At 43.7% G+C, this 22,403-nt stretch overlaps 1 pseudogene across 2 annotated transcripts; it reads left to right on the top strand.

The window, feature by feature from the left end:
• The first annotated feature begins 5,833 nt into the window (after nt 1–5,833).
• LOC309657267 (UDP-N-acetylglucosamine--peptide N-acetylglucosaminyltransferase 110 kDa subunit pseudogene) lies at nt 5,834–21,207 on the top strand (annotated as a pseudogene). 2 transcript variants are annotated; one of them, XR_014268288.1, is made up of 2 exons: nt 5,834–8,092; nt 16,765–21,207. The product of XR_014268288.1 is annotated as a UDP-N-acetylglucosamine--peptide N-acetylglucosaminyltransferase 110 kDa subunit pseudogene (transcript). The 2 variants fall into 2 exon arrangements; XR_014268289.1 differs by lacking the exon at nt 5,834–8,092 and adding an exon at nt 15,390–16,626.
• The last annotated feature ends 1,196 nt before the right edge of the window (nt 21,208–22,403 follow it).

The following is a 22,403-nucleotide window of genomic DNA, read 5'->3' as shown; positions in this document are numbered from 1 at the left end:
GGATTTTTGCATCTATATTCATCAGTGATACTGGTCTGTAATTTTCTTTTTTTGTAGTGTCTTTGTCTGGTTTTGGGATCAGGGTGATGGTGGCCTCCTAGAATGAGTTTGGGAGTGTTCCTTCCTCTGCAATTTTTTGGAAGAGTTTGAGAAGGATAGGTGTTAGCTCTTCTCTAAATGTTTGATAGAATTCACCTGTGAAGCCATCTGGTCCTGGACTTTTGTTTGTTGGAAGATTTTTAATCACAGTTTCAATTTCATTACTTGTGATTGGTCTGTTCATATTTTCTGTTTCTTCCTGGTTCAGTCTTGGAAGGTTATACCTTTGTAAGAATTTGTCCATTTCTTCCAGGTTGTCCATTTTATTGGCATAAAGTTGCTTGTAGTAGTTTCTTAGGATGCTTTGTATTTCTGCGGTGTCTGTTGTAACTTCTCCTTTTTCATTTCTGATTTTATTGATTTGAGTCCTCTCCCTCTTTTTCTTGATGAGTCTGGCTAATGGCTTATCGATTTGGTTTATCTTCTCAAAGAACCAGCTTTTAGTTTTATTGATCTTTGCTATTGTTTTCTTTGTTTCTATTTCATTTATTTCCGCTCTGATCTTTATGATTTCTTTCCTTCTGCTAACTTTGGGTTTTGTTTGTTCTTCTTTCTCTAGTTTCTTTAGGTGTAAGGTTAGAATGTTTACTTGAGATTTTTCTTGTTTCTTTTGTTAGGCTTGTATAGCTATAAACTTCCCTCTTAGAACTGCTTTTGCTGCATCCCATAGGTTTTGGGACGTCGTGTTTTCATTGGCATTTGCCTGTAGGTATTTTTTGATTTCCTCTTTGATATCTTCAGTGATCTCTTGGTTATTTAGTAACGTATTGTTTAGCCTCCATGTCTTTGTGTTTTTTACGTTTTTTTCCCTGTAATTCATTTCTAATCTCATAGCATTGTGGTCAGAAAAGATGTTTGATATGATTTCAATTTTCTTAAATTTACTGAGGCTTGATTTGTGACACAAGATGTGATCTATCCTGGAGAAGGTTCCGTGTGCACTTGAGAAGAACGTGTAATCTGCTGTTTTTGGATGGAATGTCCTATAAATATCAATTAAATCTATCTGGTCTATTGTGTCATTTAAAGCTTCTGTTTCCTTATTTATTTTCATTTTGGATGATCTGTCCATTGGTGTAAGTGAGGTGTTAAAGTCCCCCACTATTGGGCTTCCCTGGTGGCGCAGTGGTTGGGAGTCTGCCTGCCAATGCAGGGGACACGGGTGCGTGTCCCGTTCAGGAAGATCCCACATGCCATGGAGCGGCTACACCCGTGAGCCACAGCTACTGGGCCTGCGCGTCTGGAGCCTGTGCTGTGAAATGGGAGAGGCCGCGACAGTGAGAGGCCCGCGCACCGCGATGAAGAGTGGCCCCCGCTCGCCGCAACTGGAGAAAGCCCTCGCACAGAAACGAAGACCCAACACAGCCAAAATAAGTAAATAAATAAATATATTTAAAGGCCCCCACTATGATTGTGTTACTGTCAATTTCCTCTTTTATAGCTGTTAGCAGTCGCCTTATGTACTGAGGTGCTCCTATGTTGGGTGCATATATATTTATAATTGTTATATCTTCTTCTTGGATTGATCCCTTGATCATTATGTAGTGTCCTTCCTTGTCTCTTGTAACATTCTTTATTTTAAAGTCTATTTTATCTGATATGAGTATAGCTACTCCAGCTTTCTTTTAATTTCCATTTGCATGGAATATCTTTTTCCATGCCCTCACTTTCAGTCTGTATGTGTCCCTAGGTCTGAAGTGGGTCTCTTGTAGACAGCATATATATGGGTCTTGTTTTTGTATCCATTCAGCAAGCCTGTGTCTTTTGGTTGGAGCATTTAATCCATTCACGTTTATGGTAATTATCGATATGTATGTTCCTATGACCATTTTCTTAATTGTTTTGCGTTTATTTTTGTAGGTCCTTTTCTTCTCTTGTGTTTCCCACTTAGAGAAGTTCCTTTAGCACTTGTTGTAGAGCTGGTTTGCTGGTGCTGAATTCTCTTAGCTTTTGCTTGTCTGTAAAGCTTTTGATTTCACCATCAAATCTAAATGAGATCCTTGCCGGGTAGAGTAATCTTGGTTGTAGGCTCTTCCGTTTCATCACTTTAAGTATATCATGCCACTCCCTTCTGGCTTGTAGAGTTTCTGCTGAGAAATCAGCTGTTAACCTTATGGGAGTTCCCTTGTATGTTATTTGTCGTTTTTCCCTTGCTGCTTTCAATAATTTTCCTTTGTCTTTAATTTTTGCCACTTTGATTACTATGTGTCTCGGCGTGTTTCTCCTTGGGATTATCCTGTATGGGACTCTCTGCGCTTCCTGAACTTGGGTGGCTATTTCCTTTCCCATTGTAGGGAAGTTTTCGACTATAATCTCTTCAAATATTTTCTCTCTCTCTTCTCCTTCTGGGACCCCTATAATGCGAATGTTGTTGCGTTTAATGTTGTCCCAGAGGTCTCTTAGGCTGTCTTCATTTCTTTTCATTCTTTTTTCTTTAGTCTGTTCCACAGCAGTGAATTCCACCATTCTGTCTTCCAGGTCACTTATCCGTTCTTCTGCCTCAGTTATTCTGCTATTGATTCCTTCTAGTGTAGTTTTCATTTCAGTTATTGTATTGGTCATCTCTGTTTGTTTGTTCTTTAATTCTTCTAGGTCTTTGTTAAACATTTCTTGCGTCTTCTCGGTCTTTGTCTCCATTCTTATTCCGAGGTCCTGGATCATCTTCACTATCATTATTCTGAATTCTTTTTCTGGAAGGTTGCCTATCTCCACTTCATTTAGTTGTGTTTCTGGGGTTTTTTCTTGTTCCTTCATCTGGTATATAGCCCTCTGCCTTTTCATCTTGTCTATCTTTCTGTAAATGTGGTTTTTGTTCCACAGGCTGCAGGATTGTAGTTTTTCTTGCTTCTGCTGTCTGCCCTCTCACCCTCCATGTCTTTTTTTTTTTTTTCTTCCCGCTTCTCTCATCTGATCTGGCACAGTTATTGATTAAACCCACATTTATCTGCCTACTCTGTACCTAGTTCTGGAGGAAAACAAGCAACTAGGCTGACTGGTTTCCTTCTAAATTTATGTGGCTTCAGGGTGTAGAGAAATCCTTCTGTATTCCTCTAGTCAGTTCTCTCCACCACCTTTCAAAGCAGCTTCTCTCTGCAAATCCCCAGCCTTCCCTGACCCCGGCCCCCTTTCTCAGTTGATGGCCTTCCTTATTCCATGGAGACATCCTCATCCACTCACCACCAAACTCCCTGCATGTTTAATAGATGCTCATCTTTTCCTCTTGTGACTTCAGATAAACTCTCCATGTTCACATCTAGGGCCATCCTTTCCGCTTGTGCACAGGATCCCACCCCCTTTCTCTCCCCTCCACCCCTCACTATCAGTGGTTCTCTGTCATTCTGACTCTCCTCCTGCTCTGAGAATGAACACATCCTGTCAGATTTTTTTTTTTTCTTAACATAAGAGACAACTTCTTCTGGGAAGATGAAGTTGATGTACTTTCCCATATTCCTCCAGCTAAGTGAAACTAACACCCTTGGACATTACATATAAAAGAAACATAAGAAGGCTGAAAGGTAGAGAGAGGAAGGCAGATCAGCTAGGGACTTTGAGACCTGAGGAATGACACATGGTTAGTTCCTACCTTGTTTGTTTGTTTACCTCATATATCCCAGACTTGGAGCCGAAGAAGCTAGCAACCTGCAAACGCCAACAGGCACAGACAAAAAAAAAAAAAAAAAAAAAAAAAACCTTCAACCAAAGCGTGCTCTGCTTGGCCAGAGAACCTGGAATAGGTCAGCCTAGTGAAATAGAAAACTTTTAGAATTATCTAAGCAGCTCTACTCCAGCCAAAAACCACAGAAAAAAAACAAAACAAAACTGTGGCCCCACTCGCACCCATGCCAGCCAAGTCCTAGAGGGGAGACTAGACTTCAGCCTTCCGCTAGGCTGTACCAAGGCACCCCAACACACCTGCCAAGGTGGCGGCAGAGAAGGATCCATAGGGAGCTGGGAGTTTCATCCCCACCAGGCATGAATGATACACACTCTCCTCCCTCCCCTCTCCACGGTACCAGTGGAGACCACACGGGGAGCCTGGACTTCCAGCCCCACTGGCAGTAACAAGGCCTCTCTCCCCATCCCACATGGGGTACTGCCAGAGAAGGCCTAGGGGAGCCTCAGGGCTTTTTCCACCACCCGGCGGTAACGAGGCACTTCTGCCCCTCCCACCCAGGAAGGCATCCGTGAAGGCCTCGTGAGAAGCTGGCACTCCCACACCTGCCCAGCAGTCAGGAGGAGCTCACAGCTGTAAGAGAGCGTACACTTTGCCTTCTAGGTCACTGTGTAACCCCAGTGCCTGGAATGACAGGGGCTAGTTGCATGATCTCGCGCAAATCACTCATCCCTTCTGTGTCGCAATTTGTTCCTCTGTAAAATGAGAATGAAAATAATAGCATCTACCTGTAGGTTGCTGTGAGGATTAAATGAGTCCGTACATATAAAGCTCCTAGAATAGAAAGTGTGAGCCATTGCTGCTGTTGCTGGCATTGTCATTATTCATTCCTTACTGATTTATGTGCCTCTTAAAATATAGCTTTAGCCGTATCCTATGAGTTTTGTTTTGTAGTGTTTTCATTATTTTTATTTTCTAAATATTCTATGATTGCAATCATATTTCCCCTTTTATGCCCAAGAGATATACAGAAGGGTATTTTTGAATTTCCAAGTGGGTGGGAAATTTTTGTTTAAATGTTCCTAATTTATAGTTTTATTGCTCTGTGGTCAGAGAATGTCTGTGCACTTTGTGCTTTAGGAGATTTGTTGATGTTTTCTTTATAGTCGAGTACATGATCTATTTTAAAATATAAGTTCTTCAATTAAAATAGTTTTTCCCCTTTTCCTCATTGTGAAGGATACATCTTATCCCTAGCATAAAAGCTGTAAACATACTTTCCAACACACAAAACTAGACAGTTAAATGAAATAAAAGCGTCAATCATGTTGAGTTAACATGCTTTATTCCCATTCAATTTGCAGTAAGCACACATTGCAAAGTTCCCCAGAGGGAGAGAAATGGGAGCAGGCATACTCAGACTTCAGGTGTGATTGGTTAGTTGTTCTTCTGCTGCCTCTTTTCTCCCTCTAATTTTTTTCTTGTCAAGCAGGCATTTAATTCTAGTTGTAGCAGATTGTCATCTCCATAAGTGGCCACAGCAATATTTCTGACCCCACACGCTGTTCCAGGACCTTGCCACTTCCCGTCAAGAGGTGAAGTCTATTCCCTTCCCCTTGAACTGGAGTAGAACTTTATGACTGCCCCAACAAAAAGAGGATGGGGTGGATGTCATGTTGCATGACTTCCCAGCTGGGTCATAAATGGCAATAGAGCCTCTGCCTGACTGTCTCGTGATGCCCACTCTTGGAAGCCAGTCACCATGTTGTGAGGAAGCTCAGGCTACATAGAGAGGCTGCTTGTAGGTGCTGAGGTCCCAGCGAGAGCCACCATCAGTCAGCAGACGTGTGAGTGAGCGAGTGAGTGAGTCTTCAGGGGATCTTAGCCCCAAGTCATCTCCACAGCCCCTGTCTGAATTGTGACCCTCAGACCCAATAAGCATTATAAACAGTTGTTTTACCTCATTGATTTGTAGGGTAATTTGGTCCTCAGCTATAGTAACCGTATCTCTAAGGATACAGTGACCCCAGCTAATCAGAAAATTCCAACTAGAAGGTGGGTGTTATAATGAGAAAAACATTAGACTAGGACCTGGGGGACCTAGTTCATAGGCCAGATTAACTCATAATTGACCTTAGGACCTTGAACATATCATGTAACCTTTCTGAGTCCTAACATTTGAACCTTTTAGCCCCCTTCAAGTTCTACCATTAATTAAGGCCTTGATAGAGAACAATATGAAAAGGTTTCATATTGGAAATACTCGATCTCTTGAGAGACTGCATATCTATATGTAATCAATGACATTCTTGGTTTTACAGTTAACTCTCACAGGGAAATCTTATTTCCCTCATTTCCAAACTAGTGGAAAATGTTTCCAAAGTATTGACAGCAGAGAATAGGGTCATTTTTTATCAACCCAATTTTAGCATAAAATAAATTAGAAAGCTGGCTGGGCCTTTGCTGCAAAACGTGGGCTCCCCAGTCTCAGTTCATGGTAATATAGTAACCAGTGCTTTGATTCTCGACTTTTATATTGTTCAGTCATCTTTGCCTGCTATTTTGGGTGTTCTTTGTTAGTTACCCGGTGACTTGCTGCCAGAATATGCTTACAGAGATTCTGCTGTCTCTCTCTAGATTCAGCAGTTTGAGAACGTTAAATGTGCCTTGCAAAGCTAAATCTGCTATGGGATATATAAGGCTGGTCTCTCATCAGTTGTAATTCTCTGGTAGTTGCGTTGTTAAGAGGAGTCATCTATTATTCCACATACTACATTCCAGAAGAAGCTAAAGCACGTGTTTAATGCATGCTTTCCAGGGCACAATACTGCACAGTCCCTAGAGTGTGATGACTTGGGACAGCTGCCCCAAGTCAATATTCAGGGGACCCAGCCATGCTGGCAGCTTGTCAGTGACTCAAGGAGCACCAGCTGGGGCCCTGTAACATGCTTGTACCACGCTCACAGAGAAACAGTCTTTTTTTTTTTTAAATAAATTTATTTATTATTTATTTTTGGCTGCGTGAGGTCTTCGTTGCTACGCGTGAGCTTTCTCTAGCTGTGGAGAGCGGGGGCTACTCTTTGTTGTGGTGCGTGGGTTTCTCATTGTGGTGGCTTCTCTTGTTGCGGAGCCCAGGCGTTAGCCATGCGGGCTTCAGTAGTACTAAAACAAAACACCAAAGCTGCAATCTATCTGAACACAATCACGTTCTCCAAGTCTAAGACCTTCAGCAAGAAAACGCCATTAAAAAAATTACACACACCACATAAACATTGCACAGGCTCCACAGTGATTCCCTTCCAAGCAGAGATTTCCCCCCTCGGTATGATCCGTTCTCTCCACAACGCAGCAGCAGCATCTGTAGCCCTAGCGTGGCATCTAATAACATGAGCTACTCCTCCCTCCCTTAGGAGCTTTACATCCCTGTTTTGGCTAAACTTCCTTTTCTCCCCCAGGACTAAACTAGATCATTCACCGTGTCCCTAAACGTAAACCAAACCACACCAAAACACAAAACATTAAGGGAAGCCGACAGCATCCACCAGCTCACCATTACCTTTGACACCTAAGAAACACGAAGCTTGACATCCTTTAACAGCTCAACTGAACTGTTAAGTGTACTTAAAAACAGAAGGGAAAAAGGGAGCGCACCCCACAAATAGGTCCCTAGAAATTTACCATGAAAGGCTTGAGTTGGGCATAAACTGTTTCCAGTGCAGTACCGCCCTGATGCATGTGACTATATAAAGTAGAGAATAGAGGGAGCCCCCCCCCAAAAAAAGCCAAACCAAACACTATACGCTTCAATTGCACATCCAAAACTGTCCCCTCTACACACCCAACAGGACATCCTTACATCATAACTGGTACCTCCACCTCCCCACCCCGAAAAAAGAAAAAAAAAATTATCCCGATAGGCACAGACACGTGATAGGAACTTTGTAGGAAAGCACAAAGAGGCTGTAGAGATTACAACCACCACCTTACCTGCTGCCGGAGAGTTTGTGTGCGTGTTGTTTTTAAGTGTTTCGCCCAGCTCCTCCTTCCCGCACTACAAACAGCAAACACATGAGTGAGCTAATCAGCTCTTAAACTGAAAAACCTTTCGATCCAGGCGAGTGATGGAAGATAAAAGCTGAGGGGCGGCAGGAGGGTCAAATAAAAGTTGCTCCGCAGTTCGCTCATCCAAGCCCCGCAGCGACCGCAGTGGGGTGAGGTTCGCAAAGCCACTTTCACACCTTCGAGAATGCACTAGCAAAGAGAAGCCCGGAGAGGCTGAAGTTGCCACGGAGGGCACCGTCGGGGAGACGCAGCCCGGGAGGACGCAAGGGTTGGGCTCGCTACCTCTGCACACGGGCGAGCCGGGGCTCCGGCGCTCAGGTGAGTGGCTCCTCCGGTGGCTCTCTGGGGACCCTCTCGGGCGGCCCTTGACCCGCGGCGCCTGCTCGGTCGGGGCCCCGGTCGGCGGCGGCGTCGGGCCGGCCAGGCTGGGGCCGCGAGCCGCGCTGGGCCCCGGGAGGCTGCCCAGCGAGGCGGCGGCGGCGGGCGGGCGCGTGGGACTGTGTCGGCTGCCCCGCAGGAGCTGGTAGGGCACCGTGGCGCGGATGGGCGGCAGCAGCCGGCCGGCTCCCGCAACCGGGGCGCAGCTCACGCCGTCGCCGCCGCCGCCGCCCGCACCGTTCCCGCTCCCGGCGGCGGGGGTGGCGGGCGGGGAACCCGCGGCGCTGCGCCGCATCCTCTGCGGCGGGGGATGAGGAGTCTGAGAGGAACTGGAAGAGGAGGAGGCAGTGCACATGGTGGCTCCGCGGGTCCTGGACGATGCCGGCCAACACCGAGGCGCGGAGCGGCAGGCGCGCGAGCGTGTGGGAGCCGGCGCGCTAGTGCGTGCGAGTGTGTAAGGGGGAGGGGCGGGGGGATCGTGGAGGGGGAGGAGTCTCTCGGCTCCCCCTTCGCAACGCGCACCCCCGCCGCCTCAGCGAGGTGGGGAGGGGAAGGCTGCAAAAACAAACGTCCAACGGCCCCAACCACCCGACCGGGCTCGCTGTGGCGGTTACGGCCGGGGCCGCGAGGAGCACGGAGCCGCCGCCGCCGACTCGGGCATCGCGCTGACAGGGGAAAGGGGCAGCCGCCGGCATCACGCAGACTCGCGGGGCTGCACGCGCAGGAGAGCCCGGCAGCTGCAGGGAGAGCCCGGATCCCTGCTTCTGGGGACCTGGTAGGGGGAAAGGGCCTCGAGGTGCCTGTCTGAACGCGGAGTCGCCCCACCGCAAACGCCGCCGCCGCCGGCTCCTCTGCCCGCTCCTCACTCCAAAAGGCACCTAACCTCCCAACCCGTAGCCCGCCCCCTGCACCGCCTCCCGGCGCTCGGGGCCGGCCGCTGACGCAACGAGAATTCCCATTGTCTCCGTCACTCTCCACCAGAACGCGAGTGATTGGTTGCCGGGTAGGAGTGAGAGGAGCACCTGCCAACGAAAGTGGGCGTCCTACTTTGGAGGCGGGATACGAAGGAGAGAAGGCGGAGAAAGGGGCTGTGCGTTCAAGGAGGGGCGTGAGAGTTGACAGGCTTTGAGGTGAGAGAGGGACAGTGATTGGGCTGCCCTGGGAGAGTGGGTCCGTGTGTGTCCTGCGCGTACCCCGACACCCACAGACGCGCACGCCCAGGGAAGCAGGTTGTGAGGGCTCCACCCTCCAGGGCCGTTTGTACCACTTGAGACAGAGGATACTTCAGGCAAACTTGATTTTGCAAGTACCCATGTTCTGGTGGTGGGATGTTTGAGAAGAATCCATCCCTTCCTCACTAATTTTAGTAATCTGAGTTTTTCTGTTGAGTACACTAATCAAAAGAATGTAAGGCCATCAGAAGCAATGTCTGGGGGTTGGATTGAACACTGAGTGGACACTTTTACAGTTATCCTATGGAGTGAAAAGAGATCATCAAATCTTCTGTTCCAAGACAATAACTCTGAATTGCAGGGGTCAACAAGGACTTGTCCATCATTGCTCCGTCAGTTAAATGGAGGTGTAATGGACGGCACGCCCTGTTGTCTTTTCCCAGAAGCAGATGGCCTCTTGGGAGAAATAATACCAGACTTGATGTAACAATCCACTGGGGTAAATTTAGTTTTTATTCTGCAGTGGAACTGAAGAGAAACTAAGATTTTGGATGGCTGTCAGGAACCGAAGTTTACCCCACAGTACACCAAGGTGTTAAACATTAAGCAGGAACAATTGATTGAAGGGTCCACATCAGATACCCTCCATTCGTTTCCATGAGAGAAAAAAGAAGTGGGAGATCAGATTGGTCTACTCTTGGCGTCTGCCCACACTGACAAGCTTCCTCTGATTTCAGGCACTAAATGCAGGGGTCAGTTTCACTTAGAGGAGCCATCCCTCTCAGCTTCATTGTGCCCTCAGAACAGAAAGCATAGTAGGTTCTGTGAAAAGTGGATGAAACCACTTTTTCTGTAAAATGCAAGAATTGCACCCATGAATACTAGTGACAGTTCCTCACTTTATCACATAGTAGAATAACAGCTAACATTTACTGAGCATTTCACGTGTCAGCCACTGTTCTAAGAATGTTTTATGTGTTAATTCCTTCAATCCTCCTATAATCCACAAGGTACGATACTACGATTATCCCCATTGTGTTCACATGTATTTGCTTTCCAGAATAACATATATTAAATATAAATGTAGTAAAAACTTTACTCTTTTCAATTTACTATAATTGACCTATTGTGTTATTTTTTCCATCTAAAATGAAAGATTTCCTCATTCATTAGGAAATTGCCTTCCTTCATGGGGAAAAAGAATGATAAATGGCTTCTTTGTGATGACTTTTTCAGAATATCAAGAACAAAAATGGACGGATTAAAATATGTGAAGTGTTTTAAAATGCTGGTAAATTTCCAAGTTGTCGATTTGATTACAGCATGGTTTCATAATAGAAATGTTACCTCTGGCCACTCCTAAATATAAGTATGTAACGACCCCAACACTTTAGATTACAGTAATTCTAAATTTATACCAAGCCACAGTCCTAATGATCAATACCTGATTTGGATCTAAAACCACCTACCTAGCCATATGTTAAAGTCTTTCTGTGTTTGTTCCAAACTGCCAAAGCCAACTTAAATCAGACAACCAAAACAAATCTAAATGACACACACACACCTACTATCTGGATGTTGAATCACCTTCTCTTTACTAAATATATCTTGGTTGCCTCTTAAACCTTTGTTCTCATGAAATAAATACTTATCTTTATGTGTAAGGAATTCAGTCTCCAAACAAATCAAAGGTGGGCTAAAATCAACTAAACCCAGTATTGGCTTTCCAAAGTCCATTTGTTGAGTTCTTAACAGTATTTTATTCTTAGTGAGTTTGGGAGTGGGCTCCAAGGGTATGAAAAGAAGCTTTACGAAAACATACCCCTCAGTAAATTGGGACCCCCCCTTAGAAGGAAGTGCGGATTGCTGGGCGAGAAGAGCATTGTTACCCGACTGTGCTAGCTATGGGATGGTTAGGTCCCATGCAGATTATCTCTATTTGTTGAATATAAGTGTAACAATCCCTGGAAGTTCTATATATGTTAATGTTGGTGATGACCTCTTTACTATGTTGACCTACCTAGAAAAGGACAACAGTGAAAGCGCAATTTGGTGGCATGGGAAATACCTTTGTTCTCAGTAACCCGTGTCTTGGCTGTTTGTGGAAAAAGATTCCACCGTTAGCTAATCTGAAGTAGAACTATGACACTTACTTCTTGGTTCATATATGGTAATGGACTATACTTTAGGTTCCATTAAAACTTGGAATCATTGGCTACCTCTGATGAATATGTAGCCCCATGTGAAGAGAGAATGAGATAACTAATGGGCCTACAGAGCTACCAAAACCTCCCTCTTCTAGTTTCATCCAGGTTTGCCGGGGGATGCATCCAAGCCCCAACCAAATGTAAGAGGCAGTCCAGGCTGTCAGTATCAGAAATGAGGTCACGGCTGAGAGAGAACACTAAACAGATCTGCACTGATGTTCATCTTCAGCTGATTAAACTCTCTTGTAGGTGGATTCTTTAGAGCAGCAACAAAAAGAGCCTTGCCTGAATTTTTGTCCCTGGCAGATGCTTACAGTAAAACTCCTTACTGCTTGTGACAGGCTACGTGCACCTTTGCACTAGGTGTTCCCTCTGCCTGAGCAGTTCCTACCCCAGTTACCCACATGGCTTGCTCCCTCATTTCCTCCAGGTCTTCACTCAGATGTCATCACCTTCACAATGAAAGCTTTTCTGAAAACTCTTTTTTAAAGTTGCAAGCACCCCCTAGATGTTCCCTACTCTCTTCCTTTTTTTTTCCCCAGAGCACACATCACCACCCACCTATTGTATATTTTCATTATTTTTGGTTCTGTCCGTGTAGAATGTAAGAGCCATGAAGGCAAGACTTTTTATCTGTTTTATTCCTGCTGACTCTCCACAATAGTGCTTGGTACCTGGTAGACAATATTTGCTCAGTGTTGTTGAAAAGAGTAGCAAATTTTAACCAGTGCTTGTCCCATGAACTAAACTGTGCCTTTTATCAGAAAAAAAAAAATTGATAATAAGAAGTATATCACTGTTGCAAAGACATAGCCACAGAGTAGAAAAATGTTCCATGTGGCTTTTGTAAAATAAACAGATATTCGCACTGGGGCCAGCATTCAAAAGGAAAGTATATCTTGTATTATGATCCTTATACAGGCAAAGTGAAAAATACTAGTCCTGAGAGGGGTGGGATAAGGAGGGCGGGAGGGAGGGTGACGCGAGAGGGAGGAGATATGGGAACATATGTATCTGTAGAACTGATTCACTTTGTTATAAAGCAGAAACTAACACCATTGTAAAGCAATTAGACTCCAATAAAGATGTTTAAAAAAAAAATACTAGTCCTAGTGGCTCTTGGAGGCTCATCCGATGTTGAAAATGGAAACTGAAATTGGTAATGGAGAAAAGGCAGTTGAAATTTGCAGGAAAAATAAATAACCAACTGAAACTGACAGAGAAGGATAGTTGAGGATCCCTTAGAGAGTGACATCTGCTGGTATGTAGTTAGTTCTATCTCTCTGTTAGGAGCAATTCTCAAGAGGCCTGTGTAAGGAAACTGAAAAATATATATATTTAATTAAGTAGAAAGGAACATTTCATATAAATAATAAATATTTTACTTCGTTTCGTTCCCCCCCAGCTTTATTGAGATATAATTGACATAAAAGATTGTGTAAGTTGAAGGTGTGTAATGCCATGATTTGATATAGGTATTTAGTGCAAAATGATTAACACGATAAGGTTACTTAACACATCCATCACCTCACATAGTTATAAACCTTTTTTATGATGAGAACTTTTAAAATCTATTGTCTTAGTAGCTTTTAAATATACAATATAGTATTGTTAACCGTAGTCACCATGCTGTACATTACGTCCCCGGAACTTATTCATCTTATAACTTGAAGTTTGTACCATTGACCACCCTCACCCATTTCCCCCACTCCCCAGCCCCTGCCCCTATTCTCTGTTTATATGAGTTTGGATTTTTTTCGATTCCACATGTAGGTGAGATCATATAGTATTTGTCTTTCTCCATCTGACTTACTTCACGTGTCATAATGCCCTCAAGGTTCATCCATGTCATCACAAATGGCAGGATTTCATTCTTTTTATGGCTGAATAATATTCCATTGTGTATATATACCACAATGTTTTTCCATTCACCCATCAGTGGACACTTGGGTTATTTTCATATCTTGGCTGCTGTAAGTAGTGCTGCAATGAACATGGGAATGCACATATCTCTTTGAGATATTGATTTCATTTCCTTCAGATATATACCCAGAAGTGGGATTGCTGGATCATATGGTAGTTCTATTTTTAAATTTTTGAGGAACCTCCATAATGTTCTACATAGTGGCTGCACCAGTTTACAATCCCATCAGCAGTGCACAAGGGTTCCCGTATCTCTATATCCTCACCAGCATATATTATTGCTTAACTTTTTGATAATAGCCATTCTAACAAGTGTGAGATGGTATCTCATTTCGATTTTAATTTGTATTTCTCTGATGATTAGTGATGTTGAGCCCCTTTTCATATACCTGTTGACCGTTGGAATAACTTCTTTGGAAAAAATGTCTACTCAGATCCTTTGCCCATTTTTAATTGGATTCTTTGGGTTTTTTGCTATTGCATGAGTTGCTTATATATTTTGGATATGAACCCCTTATCAAATATGTTGTTTGCAAATATTTCTCCCATTCTGTGGGTTGTCTTTTCGTTTTTGTTGATTGTTTCTTTTGCTGTGCAGAAGGCTTTTTAGTTTGATGTAGTTTCACTTGTTGATTGTTGCTTTTGTTGTGATGCTTTGGGTGTCATAACCATAAAATCCTTGATAAGACTACTGTCAAGGAGCTTTTCCCTATGCTTCTTTTTTTTTTTTTTAAAGATTTAACTTGATTTATTTTTGGCTGCGCTGGGTCTTCGTTGCTGTGCATGGGCTTTCTCTAGCTGTGGCGAGCAGGGGCTATTCCTCATTGCGGTGCCCGGGCTTCTCCTTGTGGTGGCTTCTCTTGTTGAGGAGCACAGGCTGTAGGTGTGTGGGCTTCAGTAGTTGTGGCACGTGGGCTCAGTAGTTGTGGCACGCAGGCTCAGTAGTTGTGTGGCACGGGCTTAGTTGCTCCGCAGCACGTGGGATCTTCCCGGACCAGGAATCGAACCCGTGTCCCCTGCATTGACAGGCAGATTCTTATCCACTGCGCCGCCAGGGAAGTCCCTATGCTTTGTTTTTAAAAGAAGTTCAGAAGAAGCAAGAGAAAGAGGGGGTATCTTGTTTTTTAACTGATAAATATCAAAAGAGTATGTATGCAATTATTCCTACCTGGATAGAAAATAGTGATGAGGACCACCAACTTTTCAGCTTTCATCTCCACAGCAATTCCTATTGCCAACTATGATGCCAGGGGCACATCCCCTAAGCTGATACATAAGTACAGTTTTATCATTTAACTAAAAGACTATATTGTACAAAGCCAACACATTCAGAGGCTAAATAAAGATTTGGGGACCAGAAACCTGCAAATATTCTCTCTTTGCTGTGACATTTCATTTGTCTTAGTTCCAAACATGGTGTCAACAGTACATGAGAGCAGTAGTGGTCCTATGAAGAGACTGTGCTTGATTATCATAATACTATTTTATTTAAGTGAGAGTTTAGAGTGATTAAAATGTGTCGATTAATTTCCTCCTCTGTGACTGAATTTTACTTTTTACCACAGAAGTGTGTTGAGTGACTGTTGTTAAGGTGCAGTCAACTCATCAGCAGCGCTTGACTAGAGAAGTTATTAAAATTATTTTAAACTTTTTATAGCACAGTGTCCTACCAAGCATCCTATTGAAAAGGTTTCCAGTATCCTACCAAGCATCCTATTGAAAAGGTTCATATTAATATATTTAATAGGCCTACATGAGGATTTAATAGCAATAATACTAGCATCAGGCCTTAGTGACTCCTCATCAAGTCACTTATTAAATGCCTTCAAAGTGCGACGCTCTTGTATACTCTGTAAGGGATCCTTGTTTTCACACTTAGTCTTCAGTAGTTGCGGCACAAGGGCTTCAGTAGTTGCGGCCCGCGGGCTCAGTAGTTGTGGCGCACAGGCTCAGTTGCTCCGTGGCATGTGGGATCTTTCCGGACCAGGGCTTGAACCCCTGCACTGGCAGGTGGATTCTTAACCACTGAGCCACCAGGGAAGTCCCTAACCTCCTCCTTTAAGCCTAGGCAGTAAAAGCTCCCTGAGATGCTGGACTACTGTCCTCTGTTGTTTTCCCCAAACCCTTTGCAAATGATCTCTTGACTACAGTCTCCTTAATTACGGTACATTTGAGTGTGCCACCTTTCTCTTTCAGGGATTCTGACTTATACTGATAGGTAAGAAATGCCTGGGGGAGAGTTAAATTTGAGTCACCTGAGTAGAGGTGGTAATTGGAGCCGTGGGTATAAATGTGAATATCTTGGGAGACAGTGTAGAGAAGGAAGGGGCCCTGAGGAACTCAAACATGTAATGGCTTTCAGAGGAGGATAATCTTGCAAAGGAATTGGAGAAGTAGCAACCAAAGTGAGGTGAAAAATCAGGGCAGTGTGTGTCATAGAAGTCAAAGGAGGCAAAGGGAAGAAAAAGAGTGTTGGTAGTCAAGATTATCAGTTGGTCCTGCAAAGTCATTGGATTTAGTGACTTATACCATCGTGAATCTGTTACATATTTTCTGTGCTCCCTCTGAATAATGATTTAAATTTTTTTACATTAACTTATCTATAATTTATCTTAGGTAAATACAGTCAAATTTGTTTTAGAACGCATTTTAAGGTAAAAAATTAACTACCCTTCCTTAACCATTATTCCAACATTATTTATTTTATACTTTCACTATTACCATTATTTCCTCCAACATTCACTGTTTCTAAAAATATAAAGAGATGTTTGAGCACTTTCTACTAGATGTTTAAGAGCTTTCTATTTGACTGTATCATAGTGGTTCAACGGGTGTCGCTTTAGCATTCATTTTAAAATGTATCCATTAGAACAAGTCTAACCTCTTAATTTTAATTTTCAGAATTCTATTATCAGTAGCCCCATTTATTCTTCCAGATAAACTCTATATTTTTTTAACATCTTTATTGGAGTATAATTGCTTTACTATGGTGTGTTAGTTTCTGCTTTATAACAAAGTGAATCAGTTATACATATACATATGTCCCCACATCTCTTCCCTCTTGCATCTCCAGATAAACTTTAGAACCATCTTATCAATTAAAGAAGACTTCATTGTGATTTCTTCAAGACCGTGAGAGATAGACAGCCAACCAGAGTTCCTAAGGTTCAGTGTATGTAACTGTTGCCACCACTTAAGCCTGCCAAAGCAGTGGTACGGCTGCTGCCCTTGTATTTGCTACCTCTAGAAACATTCTTGCCAGTAGTGGCAGCAGCGGGACTCAATTAACCTCTTTTCGCACTCCCTCCAGAAGCTCCAGATGGCGTCTTCCGTGGGCAACGTGGCCGACAGCACAGACCCAACGAAACGTATGCTTTCCTTCCAAGGGTTAGCAGAGTTGACACATCGAGCCTATCAGGCGGGAGATTTTGAGGCAGCTGAGAGACACTGCATGCAGCTCTGGAGACAAGAGCCAGACAATACTGGTGTCCTTTTATTACTTTCATCTATACACTTCCGGTGTCGAAGGCTGGACGGATCTGCCCACTTTAGTACTCTGGCAATTAAAAAGAACCCTCTTCTGGCAGAAGCCTATTCGAATTTGGGGAATGTGTACAAGGAAAGCGGGCAGTTGCAGGAAGCAATCGAGCATTACCGGCATGCGTTGCGTCTCAAACCAGATTTCATCGATGGTTATATTAACCTGGCAGCCGCTTTGGTAGCAGCAGGCGACATGGAAGGGGCAGTACAAGCTTACGCCTCTGCTCTTCAGTACAATCCTGATCTGTACTGTGTTTGCAGTGACCTGGGGAACCTGCTCAAAGCCCTGGGTCGCTTGGAAGAAGCCAAGGCTTGTTATTTGAAAGCAATTGAGACGCAACCGAACTTTGCAGTAGCTTGGAGTAATCTTGGCTGTGTTTTCAATGCACAAGGGGAGATTTGGCTTGCAATTCATCACTTTGAAAAGGCTGTCACCCATGACCCCAATTTTCTGGATGCTTATATCAATTTAGGAAATGTCTTCAAAGAGGCACGGATTTTTGAACGGGCTGTGGCAGCTTACCTTCGTGCCCTAAGCTTGAGTCCAAATCAGGCAGTGGTACATGGCAACCTGGCTTGTGTATACTATGAGCAAGGCCTGATAGATCTGGCAATAGACACCTACAGGCGAGCTATTGAATTGCAACCAAATTTCCCGGACGCTTACTGCAACCTAGCCAACGCTCTCAAAGAGAAGGGCAGTGTTGCCGAAGCAGAAGATTGTTATAATACAGCTCTCTGCCTGTGTCCCACCCATGCAGACTCTCTGAATAACCTAGCCAATATCAAGCGAGAACAGGGAAACATTGAAGAGGCAGTTCGCTTGTATGGTAAAGCATTAGAAGTCTTCCCAGAGTTTGCTGCTGCCCATTCAAATTTAGCAAGTGTATTGCAGCAGCAGGGAAAAGTGCAGGAAGCTCTGATGCATTATAAGGAAGCTATTCGAATCAGTCCTACCTTTGCTGAGGCCTACTGTAATATGGGAAACACTCTGAAGGAGATGCAGGATGTTCAGGGAGCCTTGCACTGTTATGCTCGTGCCATTCAGATTAACCCTGCATTTGCGGATGCCCACAGCAATCTGGCTTCCCTTCACAAGGATTCAGGGAATATTCCAGAAGCAATTGCTTCTTATCGCACTGTTCTGAAGCTTCAACCTGACTTTCCTGACGCTTATTGTAATCTGGCTCATTGCCTGCAGATTGTCTGTGACTGGACAGACTATGATGAGCGCATGAAGAGGTTGGTCAGCGTTGTGGCTGACCAGTTAGAGAAGAACAGGTTGCCTTCTGTGCAGCCTCATCACAGCATGTTATATCCTCTTTCTCACGGCGTCAGGAAGGCTATTGCCGAGAGGCATGGGCACCTCTGCCTGGATAACATCAGTGTCCTTCATAAACCACCGTATGAACATCCAAAGGACTTGAAGCTCAGTGATGGTCGACTGCGTGTAGGATACGTGAGTTCTGACTTTGGGAACCATCCTACTTCTCATCTTATGCAGTCTATTCCAGGCATGCACAATCGTGATAAATTTGAGGTATTCTGTTACGCCCTGAGCCCAGATGATGGCACAAACTTCCGAGCGAAGGTGATGGCAGAAGCCGATCATTTCGTTGATCTTTCTCAGATTCCATGCGATGGAAAAGCAGCTGATCGCATCCATGAAGATGGTATACACGTCCTCGTAAATCTGAATGGTTATACCAGGGGTGCTCGAAATGAACTCTTTGCGCTCAGGCCAGCTCCTATTCAGGCAATGTGGCTGGGGTACCCTGGGACTAGTGGCGCGCTTTTCATGGATTATATCATCACTGATCAGGAAACTTCACCTGCTGAAGTTGCTGAGCAGTATTCTGAGAAACTGGCTTATATGCCCCATACTTTCTTTATTGGTGATCATGCTAACATGTTCCCTCACCTGAAGGAAAAAGCAGTCATCGATTTTAAGTCCAATGGGCACATTTATGACAATCGAATTGTGCTGAATGGCATCGACCTCAAAGCATTTCTTGATAGTCTACCAGATGTGAAAACTGTCAAGATGAAATGTCCTGATGGAGGAGACAAAGCAGACAGCAGTAATATAGCTCTTAATACGCCTGTCATTCCTATGAATACGATTGCAGAAGCAGTTATTGAAATGATTAACAGAGGACAAATTCAGATAACAATTAACGGATTCCGTATTAGCAATGGACTGGCAACTACCCAGATCAACAATAAGGCTGCCACTGGAGAGGAGGTTCCCCGTACCATTCTTGTAACCACACGTTCTCAGTACGGGTTACCGGAAGATGCCATTGTGTACTGTAACTTTAATCAGTTATATAAAATTGACCCATCTACTTTGCAGATGTGGGCAAATATTCTGAAGCGTGTTCCCAATAGCGTACTGTGGCTGTTGCGTTTCCCAGCAGTAGGAGAACCTAATATTCAACGGTACGCGCAAAATATGGGCCTTCCCCAGAACCGTATCATTTTTTCACCTGTTGCTCCTAAAGAGGAACATGTTCGGAGAGGCCAGCTGGCTGATGTCTGCTTGGACACTCCACTCTGTAATGGACACACCACAGGGATGGATGTCCTTTGGTCGGGGACACCCATGGTGACTATGCCAGGAGAGACCCTTGCTTCCCGAGTTGCAGCTTCCCAGCTCACTTGTTTAGGCTGTCTTGAGCTTATTGCTAAAAATAGACAAGAGTATGAAGACATAGCTGTGAAACTGGGAACTGATCTCGAATACCTGAAGAGAATTCGTGGCAAGGTCTGGAAGCAGAGAACATCTAGCCCTCTGTTCAACACCAAACAATACACAACGGAACTAGAGCGCCTCTATCTACAGATGTGGGAGCATTATGCAGCTGGCAACAAACCTGATCACATGATGAAGCCTGTTGAAGTCACTGAGTCGGCCTAAGTAATGACTGTGTGCACAGGAGAATTACCCCTGTACCTGAGCCTCAACCTTCTGGGGGAAAGGGAACTAGATACGTTACTTTGTACTTACCTTTGTAGCAATATCATGTTGCAGATGGGTGACAGACAGTGATAACAAATAGCACAGCCAGACTTGCTTCCTGCATGATCATGACAGGGAGAGACACAAGAGACGGGAGACTGCTGTTCCACAAGGAGTCTCCGTAGAATTTTGCGGCAGCCAGGTGTTGCCTAAGTCTGGAAGGTCTGATCTCCCTTGGTCTTCCATGGGCTGGGTGGTTAGTGTGGAGGCGAGATAGAGATTGCCCAGTCTTCTGAATTAACTTTTTCTTTATATTTGGGGTATTGGAGCAATTAAAAATGTTTGCTTTCAGGTATTTTTATTCATGTGAAGTGTGTATGATTCTCTTGAGATAAGGTTTTAAGCTAAAATATTCCTTGTTTTAGTTTCTGAACTCTACAGATAAATGGGGACTTTGCTGGTGTAGTCTTTTTATAGGTTTAATAAACCACTTGAGCCTATATCAGTTATTTTAGTGTCTGACATGTTTGGAACTATCAGTGCTTTGTTGGTTGATGGCTTAAATTCTTTTTCTGGTCCGTTTCCTTCTTCCCTTCCCCCCACTTTAAACATTTTCCGGTAACTTGGCTAACAAAAAACCAAGTCTGATTCAAAGCCTCCCAGAGTGTTTCTCTTAAACGCATCATCTGGTGCCAAATGAAGATTCTTAGGAGTGATTATTAATTATGAAGGGCACAGTTGTGGTACTGTCACTGATGATAATAATAATGGATTTTTGGCCTAGAGTTTTGACCTACTTCACCAGTGTTTTACCGTTGACTGCCCCTCTATGCTGCTTCCAAAAGTGATAGTGTGTGATAAGATTTTTACTTTCACTTCTAAAGTTTGTTTTCTTTTTTAAGTGAGTCCTGTTCTTCCTTTTTCTTTCAGCGGTAATGAAATCCCAGGTAAGTACAAGTACTCAAATATTTGATCAGTAAGTCACAGTTATCTCCAGTACATTAAATAACTTTCATCAAAAAACATGTTATAGGTAAAAAGCTCTGGAGGACCAGCTATGTATATGATTATTATGTTTCAGACCTTCTAGGGTGTTATATATAATAACTTGTCTTCTGCACGTGGTCTTGAAGTCTTTATGGATTCAGCCTCAGTAGTAGCGAACTGCACTGCTACTTGGTTTGGAGTATAAATTAGACTTTAGCCCTCTTGGAGGTTGAGTTTTTGGTATTGAAAACCATAGGAATGAAATTATTGTATTTCAACAAAGGATTGAGGGCTTGAGGCTTAAACAAGCCAACATATGAATATATGTTTTTGTCTTGCTGTACTGCACATATGCTGTCTAGTAACAGATATTTTGTCTGCTAGTAGTGTTCTAGATTCTGTCTTTCCAAAGTGCTGAGGCAGTGCATCTATTCTGTAGTTGCAGCTGATGCCTGAATGTATCCTAGCTGGCAAATGATTGATTAAGAAGAACTTGAATTTCGGAAAGATTTGTACTGTTAACCAAAATCTGAGCAAGGAGTCTCAAATGCAATTCTTAGCCAGAATTACATGTTAATGAACGATTTAACAGTGTAAATCAAGGAACATCAGTGTAGGGATTTCTTTTAATTTATTTTTTACCTGCTTGAAATAATCAGTTAAAGGTTGCCAGCTTGGTTGCAGATGAACGGACGTTTGAAGTTCACCAAACTACTTCATGTGGAATAGGAGAATAGACTTCCAGCGCCCTCAAGGCTGTGACCTTGCAGCCATTGTCCATAGCACAGCATCCCCCTAGAGGGATGAACCTTTCCCTGCCCGAAAAGTAGCCGCTCTGGTTGAAGCTTTGCTTATTGTAACGGGCTTTTGTTTCCAGGTGACATGTCTGTGGAAGGCTTAATTCTGAATAGAGATATAGATATTACTGGAAACTAATTGTTTTTTCTATTATACTCTGCTTTATCAAAAAAGTAAAACATTTACATTGTGCTACAGAAATTCAGATGTTGTCTTGCAATCGTTAAACCATAAATGAATGATTGGCCCTTAAAAACAAAAAACAGGGGCTTCCCTGGTGGTGCAGTGCTTGAGAATCTGCCTGCCAATGCAGGGGACACGGGTTCGAGCCCTGGTCTGGGAAGATCCCACATGCCGCGGAGCAACTAGGCCCGTGAGCCACAATTACGGAGCCTGCGCGTCTGGAGACTGTGCCTCGCAACAAGAGAGGCCGCGATAGTGAGAGGCCCGCGCACCGCGATGAAGAGTGGCCCCCGCTTGCCGCAACTAGAGAATGCCCTCGCACAGAAACGAAGACCAAACACAGCCATAAATAAATAAATAAATAATTTAAAAAATCAAAAAACAAAAAACTTCATTGTGATTTTGTTTGGGATTATTTTAATCCTGTAAATTAAATTGCGAAGAAGTTAAATCTTTATTATATTGCCTTTTAGCCAGAA

The sequence above is a fragment of the Balaenoptera physalus genome, assembly GCF_965194825.1.
Source record: "Balaenoptera physalus genome assembly, chromosome: 3".
NCBI lineage: Eukaryota > Metazoa > Chordata > Mammalia > Artiodactyla > Balaenopteridae > Balaenoptera > Balaenoptera physalus.
The sequence above is the reverse complement of the archived record's forward strand: the minus strand, read 5'-3'. Positions and strand labels throughout refer to the sequence as shown.